This window comes from Hevea brasiliensis, chromosome 5, assembly GCF_030052815.1.
Source record: "Hevea brasiliensis isolate MT/VB/25A 57/8 chromosome 5, ASM3005281v1, whole genome shotgun sequence".
In the NCBI taxonomy this organism is placed as follows: domain Eukaryota; kingdom Viridiplantae; phylum Streptophyta; class Magnoliopsida; order Malpighiales; family Euphorbiaceae; genus Hevea; species Hevea brasiliensis.
The window spans coordinates 91418449-91428740 of NC_079497.1; positions in this window are offsets into that span (position 1 = coordinate 91418449).

The following is a 10292-nucleotide window of genomic DNA, read 5'->3' on the forward strand; positions in this document are numbered from 1 at the left end:
GGAAGAGAAGACACCTACCACACCAATCACTAGATTTTGCATGCTTTTGAGAGGCTCTAAACTCAATAGAAGCCTTCTCTAAGCTTTGATGCAAAACAAGGCAATTTAGCTTGCACACCACTTAGCACATCCTAAATAGTTTGCCTTTGAAAATTAGGTCTTTTAATTTGTTTAAATTCTAATTAAATTTTTGTGGCTTTCTACCATCCAATACATCCTCAAGGAGCCTCTAGACCACCTGAAGCTCAAGGAAGTCATGCCCCAAAAAAAAAGGCTAGAATCTTATTGAGCCTTCACAACTCCATACGCATGTTCTTCATATTCTATTTGTTTCCCTTTTGCTTATTTCTCCATGTTAATGTATTCTATTGCATGTTAGAACATTTTTAGTGAATTATTTAGTATGTTCCCATCAACATTTCTTTTTTGAGTATTCAATTTGCTATTTTAATCGTAAAGTTACAATTTTTGCAAATTTGGACCTATTTAGGAGAGTTTGTCCATAAATCGACTTTTGTAAATCTATTTCTTATGTTTATTTTATTTAAATTTTTTTATTATTCTAAATTAAATTATTTTTAGTAGATATTTTTAGATTTGTTTAATTCCATGTAGATTAATAAATACAAATTTTCAAATCATTGTGCTCAGATTTGTGTTAATCTCCTAGCTAGTGTGAAACTCTTCATATGCATATCATTGTATGTGGAATTTGGATGGATAATTTTTACCATATTAAAATATGATATGTTAGTTACTATACCATAAAATTTCATGGAGTTTCATGTATGTTTAGTATTTTAAAGTATTTTTACTTTTTGTTGTTTAATTATGGTTGGTTAGCATATCAATGCCTTTCATTAAATTTTGCACTATTTCTAATATCAAGTTTGAGAATTTTTGTTTTTCCATGTTAAAGTTTGGTATAACTAGGACATTAGGTAATTTTTTTTAGATTTTATTTGACAAGTTTTTTACTTTCTATGGATTTTTCAAAATATCTGTACAAATCTGGAATTTTCTAAATTTAACTTTTTTTAGTTACAATTTAACTTCTTTTTTATTTTTATTTAATTTTTTACATTTTTATTAATTAATTGGTGGTAATTAAACCTAGGGACAATGAGAACTAATGGCAGCATCTCCCATTAGTTCTTCAAGTGCACAACTTAAAGTATTGCACCCAGAGAACAACGAGAGATGTCAAAGAAATTTTACACATATGTAATACACATTTTTATATCCATCCCATTCCCAAGTAGATTATGCAATTCCAATTTGTCCAACAGAATAATTCATTGTCCACTAACATTAATTATCATTAGGACATTGAACAGGTTTTCTAAGGTTATTATGTGACAAATTTAATCGAAGAAACTATTCAGATATAAAATCTGGAAAAATTTCCACCCAAAAAAAATAATAATTAAGAACAATTTCTATCATGCACATAATTGCACATTATTATATCAATAACCAAAGACAAGTTTTTTTTTTAATTTTTTTTATATATACATAGGTTAAGATTAATTAAATCAAATAAGAATTCTATAGGTTCTACATCAAATATAGCAGATTCTCCCCTAAAAATTTAACATTTTCTGTATCATCAACTACACAACTTGCAGAAAAGAATTCTGCCATTTTGGCCTGCACAGGTATTTTATGCATCTTCAGTTCACAATTCAAGTGTATATAAACATAAACTTAACCATATTAAATAGAATCAAATTATTTGCAAATTCAAGTGTATTCTCAAGCAATGCAATAACAATATGCTATACAAACATCTAGTATATAGGATCGATATAAACAAAATTTCATCATATATCAATAAAGGTTAAAAACAAAATGGTAAAATAATCGGGTTTTTTTCTTATTCATGATGAAAATTGCTTAATAAAGAGTTCAATTTTATGATAATTTAAATCTCTATACATATTTCTTTTTTTTTATACATCTAAGGGATTCTCTTCCTATATTTTTTGTTTTAGTAAAAATATTTTAGTAAACAGCAGTATTGTGGATAAGGAACTATACTAGCGACCTACCTATTTTCATTATAGAAATTTTTAGGATCAATGATTGGACCATGCAAATTAGAAAGACCTTTTCTTGGATAAAGGAAGAGATTACTCATTCCATTTCCGTATCGCTCATGATATATATAATAACATGGTTCAAATGCATATCCCATTTTTGCATAGCAGGTTATGAAAATCCACGAGAAGCAATTGGTCGTATTGTATGTTTCAATTGTCATTTAGCTAATAAATCGTGGATATTGAGGTTCTGCAAGTGGTACTTCCAAATACGGTATTTGAAGCAATTGTTCGAATTCCTTATAATATGCAATTGAAACAAGTTCTTGCTAATGGTAAAAAGGGGGCTTTGAATGTGGGGGTTATTCTTATTTTACCTGAGGGGTTTGAATTAGCCCCTTCTGATCATATTTTGCCAGAGACAAAAAAAAAGATGGGAATCTGTCTTCTCATATTATCACCCCACTAAAAAAATATTTTTATGATAGGTCATGTTCCTAGTCAAAAGTATAGTGAATCTACCTTTTCTATTTTTTCTTTGGACCCTGCCGCTAAGAAAGATGTTCATTTTTAAAAATATCCTATATATGCAGGCAGAAATAGGGTAAGGGGTTAGATTTATCACAACAGGAGCAAGAACAATAATATGGTTTATAATGCTACAACAGTAGGTATAGTAAGCAAAATCATACAAAAAGAAAAAGAGGGTAACGAAATAACCATAACGAATGCATCAAAGGGATGTCAAGTGATTAACATTATACCTCCAGGACCAGAAATTCTTGTTTCAGAAGGAGAATCCATCAAACATGATCAACCATTAGCAAGTAATCCTAGGGGGATGCAGAAATAGTACCTCAAGACCTATTACGTGTCCAAGGCCTGTTGTTCTTTTTAGCATCTGTTATTTTGGCACAAATCTTTTTGATTCTTAAAAAGAAACAGTTTGAGAATATAACACCCCTTACCTGATCTATAGTGTAGCCGAGCAAGGAATGTCACATTCTATGCCGGAGCACCTTATCTTATCTTACTTTATTTATTATTACCTTTAATCCCATTATGTTTTAAATCACCATATTTTTATGGAGAAACTAACGGAGTTTTTCCTGTTTTATTAATATTTGACTTGTTACAATTAATTTCCTGTTTACAAATCTCATCATAAATTTTAATTATTTCAACTCATATTTCATCATATCAATATCATATCATGTCTTCATCCACTCATATAAACTTTTCAAAATCAATCATGTGGAATTCATCTCATTTCATTTATAAAGTTCATGTACATAATTTACATAATTTACAAAACTTATACAATCCCAAAAATTTAATTACAAGCCCTTCCTATTTACAATAATCAAAATGAATATACGTCTAGTATCCATGGGCCCTACTAATATGGATAGCTGAGGTGACAACTCTTCTACTGCAGATCTGATCACTACTGGTCCTTGTCTCCAGTACCTATGTGTGGACAAACTAACGCGCTAAGCATATTGCTTAGTGGTGCAATAATAAAATTGAAAATAAACTAAATAAATAAAAGTACATATTTCATATGGGTAATGTCATAAAAATTTCATTTCCATTAATTATGAGTTATTGCATATTTCTGTGAATCTTTAAGAGCAATTTAGTTCATAAGGATCTTTTCCATTCATTTGCTTAACATCCAATCTTATTATTACTTTTTAATGCTCAAGTAACCTATAACATACTATTAAGACTGGATAAACAGGAGCATACTAGCTAGACACCCATGTGCCTATCAGGTATACATCTCTCAGGCATAAAGCCAGTGAGCAGGCATAAAAGCCAGTAAAACATTTCAGGCATAAAGTCAACGGGCAAGCATAAAGCCAAAAGAATAACCATATCAAACATATATTGTCTATCAATGATCATCCATGAAGTAGGCTCAAAAGCCATGGGCAGTACTACATCTGTGGTCCCTAATTGGCATGCCAATTTATCCAACCCATACACTAATGTATAGGCATACAAAGGCAAATTTAGTATCATTAAATGTCCACTATTCTCATTAATTCATCACATGACATATTCATTTCTCATAGCATCATCATTCCATTCATGGTGGTATTTCAACATTCTCACTTTTCATTATTATGTATCATTCATTTATTATGATATTATCATTTTAATCATAATGGGAACATTAGTCCTAATCACAGTACATATGGCATTAATGTTTTTTATACCATTGCCATTAAGTACTATTCACATTGTGAACCATTATGTTGACAATTACATCATTTTATATGCAAATCATGTTTATTATACTTGTGACAATGATCTCATATCATACCTTAAGTCATTTGGTTAGCTTCAAAGTTTTTCAGAACTAGTAGCTCCATTTCACTCAGTAATTTGATTAGGCTCCAGCAGAAATTTGGTTATACTATCTTCATAAGATTTATCCCTCTATGTATTAACTGTAATTCCCTTTTTGAATCATTCAATTTGAAGTTTTGGAGCTCTGGTTATGGTCAATTTATCAAGTACTAGTCCAATGACCAATACTGCTCCAAAACAGGGCAGATTCTGAAACTCAATTTTATCAAGCTATTTGAACAAGTTACAGTCATAATTTGGCTTTGTGTTCTTCATATGAGTTGTTTTCCTGTGTCTCATAGTTACACAAGTTTAAAAATCACTAAATTTGAAATTGTGCAGGGTAAGTTATGGCTAATTAACCAACTTGAACTCATGAATCCTATAACTCTAGGATTTCATGTTCCAGGTCAGTTTTACAATTAATATTTTAGGGTCTTACACCTAAAATTCGAGCAAGGTTTTTAAACCAAAGTTGTAGCCCTAATTCTTAGGTTTTCAGATCATTTTGATTCATCCCAATTGGAATTTTCTAGTGAAAGTTATGGTCTAATTACTGCCTTGGGGTCAAATGGCAAAATGGTTCCAGTGTAGGAATTCTAGATTTTGGAATTCCTTATTTCTTCTAACAATTTCCCTAAGTTGCTTTAAAATCTGAGTTTTGGTTAAAACACAAAAATTATAGTTCTATGTGTTATGAGCATTTTGGCTTTGGAATCACTGCATTTTCAGTTTTTTAGCTCAAGTTATGGTAATTTTTCCAAAACTGACCGGGTACCTAAATGGTCAGGATTTCAAGTATAGTCCAGAATTTAGGGCAGGCTTCTGGATCAAATTTGTCCAGCAATTTGGTTGAGTTAGGGTCATACTTTGGCTCTAAGTTCTTCATATGAAATGTTTTCCTATGTCTCAAGTTTCTATAGGTTCAAGAATCAGGTTAATTGGAGTTTTCTCTAGTTATGCCCAATTTACCAAACACTATTCATATGGTCATTTCTATAGGTTCAGAATGTGTCATTCCGGATTCAAGCCAAATTTAGGCCAAATTATGGTCATTTTCTGGGTAACCTTCCTTCACAATTTTTCTAACATTATGTCTTATGTTTTATCCCCAATTGGCCTCACACCAACTGGAGCTATGTAGCTCTACTTATAGTCATTCAAACATACTGGACTCATAAGTCTAGAATTCCTGCACATGTATCACACTTCCAATTCATTAATTCATCTCAACTACCAACTTCATTTCACATTCATTTCTCATCAATTGGTCAATATTTCACCTCAAACACATCAATTGAGCATCATGGCACAAAACCCCCAATTGTCCTAAACCTAACTTCCACAATTCACAATTCTCAACAATTTCATGCCAAGTCAACATATCAATCATGTATTCTCATCAATTAACACCAATAGACATATTTAATTTCATCAAAACCATCAAACCCCTTTTTATGCCATGGCTGGCTAAAATTCGCTTCCCCACTTCATACACAATTCTCATCATTACCATACAATTTCATCTTAATTAAACTTAAATTCAAAGTAACTACAAGGATTTAAGCTAAATATTGCACATACCTCTCTTAGTAACTTTCTTAGCTTGACCAACATCAACTTTCTTGCTTTTTTTTGCTACCAATCTCTTCCCCAAGGTCCAATAGCAAGTTTCTTCTCAAGTGGTTAAAGGTTTTATGGAGGAAAGATAGGAGTTTCAAGCTTGTAATTGATTAACAATGGAGGAATAAAAATGGAGAAGAAAAGACCAAGGTGTATGGCCAAGATGAAATGGAAAAGAAGAAAACCACTTTTCATTAATTAATTTTGTCTTGTCTTTATATACTTATCTTCATTTAATTTAATTTAATTTTAATTGTTATTATTATTATAATTTCAATAATTCCTTATGTATCCCCTTTCATATTTCATACTTATAACCTAAATGTTAATTCTATTTCAATCATTTATTCTCACACATTTTAGTTGACATTTAGGTCAAAAATCAACTCTATGAGTAACATGACCAAAACACCGCTCATTGGGTTATAGTCAATCTTTTTCAGCAATACCGATTAAGTCCATAATCCTATGGTTACTTTAATTTTTATTCTGCTTATTTCAATGCATTTTCATTTCATTTTTAGTCCTTAAACTGGCTTTGAATAGTACTATTCACTAAAAATGGTACTATTCAGAGCTCAGAAGTTCAAGATGTTACAGAGAAGGTTAAATTGTCCGAAATGAATTTGTAGATCTGTAAATTTATCAACTCAAGTTCTTAAAAAGAACAAAAATTTTGTTGGTAATTATGTATGATTAAAAAAAATTGTGAAAAGCTCTTTGCTTTTTTTATATTTTTTATACCAGATTTTGGGAATTACTTGTACAACATTAATTTGTGTATTTGTAAGAACACTATTTGATTTTATCTTCTCTTTTCTTTTGTGTTTTTTCTTAATCTAAGAAAATGAGAGTGAAGTGATTTTTTTTATTATTGTCAGATTTAACTATCATAAAGTGGATCAATAGCTTTTTTATTCTAATAGAATCCAATTTGACTAGATACTAAGCATAAAATAAGTAAGCGGAAAAGTAAAGGCTAAATTAAAGGAGAACAACAGATTCTATGAGGTATTATTTTATTCATCTTCCTAGCCTTTGGCACAAGAAAAGGAATTTTCCACATCCCTTTCTTGTATCAAAATAAAAATAAAATAATAATGATTCTTGATCCCATTCCTCAATACTATTCTCAGTTTATATTTTTTTTTCTAAGTTTATCATAACTTCCTTTTCAATTTTATGCATATAAATTTGATTTATTATGTATAAAAAAAATTTAAGTAGTGGACAAACAAAAAAAAAAAGAGAGAGAGAAGGAAATTTTTTGAGCAAATAGAACTTCTTTGATGAACTTCTAATCAACTCTGATGAGATACTAAAATAAATAGAGCAAGGTTCTATTAGTATAGAAAAATGGATATGATATGGGATCGACAAAAATGTATAAAATATATATTATGCCATCTAAGAAAAAGAGATTTGAAAGTATCAATAGATAATATCGAGAACAAGTGTTCTAAATCAATTAATGGAGTTACTTTTCAAAAACACCATCCAAAAAAAAAAGTGTAATAGAATTTTTTTTTGAAATATTTGAAATATAAAAAAAAGGGCAATATATTTTGTCACTTATATGAATAAAGTATTATGATTATTAAAAACTCAACGGAACCCCCTCAAATCAGATAGAGAAAAGAGGGAGTCCATTGAGTTCTTGCATTTTTATGTATACAACTTAGTTCACCCGATTACTTATAAGGATGAACCCAATTCAGAATATGAACCATAAAAGAAAATACCTACTATCCAAAGAGAAATTTTTCTAGTAATATCGGCCATTTATATCACTTCCCTCCACATTTAATCAAGGGGTCATATTGGAGACATAAATAGTTATAGATAATTATGAGACGATATCCTTCTGATGGGATAAGAGAATTCCTATTCTCATTTATTTTATTATTCTACTATTTTCTTTTATTCTATTAATTGAAGAAATAATTAGAAAATAAAATAGCAAATACAAAAATGAGTAATAACCCCTAGTAGAGACTGGTATGATTCAATTCAATATTTTGTTCGTTTGGATTTGATTGTGTCATAGTTCTATAATTAATTAGGATTAGATTTATCATTGGATGAACTGCATTGCTAATATTGACCTGAAAAAACAAATGGTAGGTACAACTAGTCTATGAATAGTCAACCATCGTACTGTAAAAATTGGATAGGTTCGATCTATGATCATTGGGCCTCCTAAAAAGATTTACTAAATTCATCGAGTTGTTCCAAAGGATCAAAGCAACCAATTATTAATAGAATTCCTTGTCAGTTTTTAGTAAAATATTCATTTGAATGAGGGCTTCCAAATACATCATAAGCTAAACCCATGCTGATGAATAACAAACCTACAATGAATAGGGAAGGTATAGTAATGCTATGATGACTCAATATCGAATATTGGTAATAATATCAGCAAAAGAACGTTCTCCTATACTTCTCGACATACTGAGCTCCACATATTCTTGTACAATAAAAAGGGATCGATTCTGTAAAAGATGGGATCAGTAAATGAAATTTCACCGAAATTTCATCTTTGTGAGATCACCAATATTGTACTAAGGATTTATTTAAAGTATAACAAATCAGTGTAGCTATCCTTCTTCTAACATAGCAATGCAACTTCAATCAATATTGAAATGAAGCCCTAGATAATCTCTTTCTTCTCTTCATTTTCTTATTGCTGTAGAACTGTATAAGATTAGGTAAAATGTGAATTCAGTGAGTTCCAATAATAATTTATGAAGGAGATTATCATATTTTTGCAATTCAATTAGATGTGAAATCTAAAACTTTTGTGGTTCTAGAAGAAAGGTTTCTTGTTGGAATCCTCCTTTTTAGTTTTAAGGAATTGGTTAGTCATTCATTAACAAGTACCTGTTATAAAGAATATTCAATGAAAAAAGGAGACAATAACTAAAAAATAATTGAAATAATCAATATTCGCAATGCATGTATTCGTGTATTAGATCCAAAAGGTAAAGAAGTTTTTCTTAATATGGAAAAATGAAAAATCTAGAAAAGAAAAAGATAATCGGAATTACTAGTCTTAGAATCTATTTGTGCAAAAACAAAAGAAAGATTTGATTTTTTCGAGTGATATGATCATGTGATACTTTTTTTTTTCTTATTTGAGATATTGTGTGAATGAATCCACTGATAAATCTAATAAGAGTTAAATTCAATTTTAAAATGAAAATAGAAAAAAGTATAAAGAAAAAGATATTATAAAGAAAAATAGAGGGTCATTTTTTATTTTAAAATCTAAAAAATGACAAATTCGATACAAATATACAAATAAATAGTAAATAAATATTAAAAATCAATTTTAACTAAACTAAAAGAAACTATCAAAATAGAAATTATTTTCCAATTTTATTTTGTAGTGATTTCCGTAGTAATTCAAAGAAAGTTTTTTTAACAAAGTTATACAACACAGTTTTTATCACTTACTATCTTATTTATTTATTTATTTCCTTCTTATTTATTAATATTTATATTGATATATTTAATTATTGTAATATTTTATTGTAATATTAGTTTTCTATTTTATTTATCAAGAGTTGTCTAACAAATCTCTTGATTCGAAATCATGAGAGTATAAGTAGATATCATAGATGATAAATTGATTTCCTTTTTCTACCTAAGTCACTCTATTTTATTAGTGCCATCTATAATCTATAATGACAATGATAATGATTGATAAATAAAAATAAATAAATAAAATCTCAATTGAACTTATTCTTTCATTTGGTATTTTTGTTTATCCTTGTATTTTTTATCTTTTAAAAAACTTAACTTAGGAAAATGCTTTTGCTTTACAAGCATATGTGTGTGTGTGTGTGTGTGTGTATATATATATATATATATATATATATATATATATATATATATATAAGTTTATTGAGCTCCTTCATGCCTACCATAACTAGTTATTTTGGTTTTCTACTAGCAGCTTTAACTATAACCTCAGTTCTATTTATTAGTCTAAGCAAGATATGACTTATTTGAAATTAATTATGAATGAATAATTTATAAAAAAGAAAATGAAATTTTTTGATAGTATTCCATCTATTTTCTAGTTTTTTACCATGCAAATTTACAATTTTTGGTTATTGAAATTTACAGGTGATATGGATTTATTTTAAAGGATAGATATTACCTCTCTTTTTCTCTATTTCAAATAAATTGAAATGATTAAAATTTTTCTATTTGGAATCGTCTTAGGTCTAATTCCTATTACTTTGGCCAGATTATTTGTAACTA